This window comes from Sinocyclocheilus grahami, unplaced genomic scaffold (genome assembly GCF_001515645.1).
Source record: "Sinocyclocheilus grahami isolate Dianchi unplaced genomic scaffold, SAMN03320097.WGS_v1.1 scaffold30.1, whole genome shotgun sequence".
NCBI classification, from domain to species: domain Eukaryota; kingdom Metazoa; phylum Chordata; class Actinopteri; order Cypriniformes; family Cyprinidae; genus Sinocyclocheilus; species Sinocyclocheilus grahami.
In genome coordinates, this window is record NW_015505209.1 from 1474750 (window position 1) to 1477016 (window position 2267).

Genomic DNA, 2267 nt, shown 5'->3' on the forward strand with positions numbered 1-2267 from the left:
GTGGTGTAAGATTTTGGTCATATCCCCTAGTGATGGCAAAGCTGAATTTTCAGCATCCAATCAGAAATCATTCTAATATGCTGACTTGGTGCTCAAGAAACATTATAATTATTAATACTGAAAAAAAGTTGCCCTGCTTTACTTTATTTTATTTTACTTGTAGAAATAATAAACAATGAAGAGTATTTGTTTGAAATAAAAATTATGTAACATTATGAATGTCTTTACTGTCACTTTTGATCAATTTAATGCATCCGTACTAAATAAAAATAAGAATTTCTTTTAAAAATATTGTACTGACCCAAAGCTTTTGAACGGTAGTTTGTTCTTTTATTAGTTTTTTTGTTTGTTTTTTTCAGATGTTTAGCTACATGTGCTTTTTTTTTGCATGCTTTTGAATATTTAATAATTAAATTTTTATTTTGATTTGTTTGTCCCATTGATGTTTGAATCTAGTTTTACAGAGAAGATCTAGCCAAGAAAAACTGCAAGCAGATCCAGACAGTATAAAATTATTACATAAATACACAAAGCAATTTAAAAACACACGCAGACACACATATATAAATACGAATAAAGAAAGAATTGCTACAACAGTTACAAAAAAACAACCTGATGCTTCATTTAACGCTGAAAAGTATCAGTACAAATCCCTCAGAAAATAATTTATATCTAATATCTATATGCAGAGTATTGCTAAAAAGCCATATACTACACTGTAGGAGGGTTATTTGTGTTTGTTGATATTTCTTACTGTGAAAATGAAGTTCGATTTCAGTTAGGATGCTGCTTCAGAAGGTTTTTAGTAGGAGTTTGTCTCCGCAAAGGCACAAACACCAAAACGAATGTTTTGCTTTCTTGAACGAGCAGAGCAATGAAAGCACTCAAAGTACTGTAATTTTTGCTCTCATGATTCACCCTCTCGCCCTCACTCTTTTAAGATGGTGACATCAGGCCCTGACCACACATGACTGATGCTCGTCTATCCTGAAATCAGTCGAGGGTAAAAGATCCTATACTGAGGTCCCTGACAAAAGCGAAAGAAATTGCAATCTGCAGGAAAAGATGATTGATGGCTCTTTAATCAGTGTCCTGCTGCACTAAGGCTTCCTGACGTGTTGAGAGACCTGGGTTCACATCGGTGCGAGGGGTCTAAACTTTTCAAATGATGCTTGTCATACTGTGCTTTTTACCGGAGTCAGCGGGCGAGGACTGATGATAGAAAAGATGCTCCTGCCAGTTGGGAGGTTGAGATCGCAATTACTGACAGCCAGTAGTGAGAGCTGATTGCCAAAGACGCACGTAGAACTTCAGTCAGGACGATTCAAGAAGCGAGAGGCTTCCAGTGCTACTGATAAGAACAGAGTGCTTGATGAACATATTTATAGAATTTGTTTGAAATACAATTTTAAAAACTATGAAGTAAAATTATTATTATATAATGTTTTCTAAAGACAATATAAGTAATTTACTTAAAATTGAACTTTAAAAAAACGTAGAGTTGTCACAATATCAAAATTTCAGTAACTGATACCAATTAGCAGGAAAATTTTGCAGTACTGGACATATTTATGTAATGCGTTTGAAATACAATTTTAAAAACTAGTAAAAATTTTATATTTTTTATGAAAAAATATGAAATATGTGTAATATTCTTTTGAAATTCAGCATAAAAAAACATTGTAGGGTTGTCACAATATCAAAATTTCAGTTTTTGATTCCAATGCCAGTAAAATTTTGCAATTGGAATTAAACACTTCTTTAAAGTTAAATTCTTACATTGAAACAACGTCATTTTTAAATTTTAAATTTAATTTAATTTTATATTTAAAAAAATTTTTTTTAATTTTAATAAAATTTTATATTAAAATTAACTATTTTAATTTTATTTGGCCCTTTAAGTATTTGTCAATAAACAAACAATTTAATTTTTAAAAAATATTTACATTAATATTTATATTTAAATAAACTAATTAAATGATACTTGGCTAACTATTTATCAATTAGGCAAACTGATTCTTTTTAAATATGTGAATATTATATCAATATTAACAAACTAAATTATACTTGGCCTTCAAGTGTTTGTCAATTGAACAAACTTTGCTTCAGTTTTTTATATTTGTTAATATTTATATTATCAAATTAAGTTATACTGTATGTAGCCTTCAAGTATGTCAGTGAAGCAAGCATAGCTTAACTTTTTTAATATTTACATTAATATTTAGATTATTGTTAAACATTGCTTCATTTTTCTCATCAATGTTGTT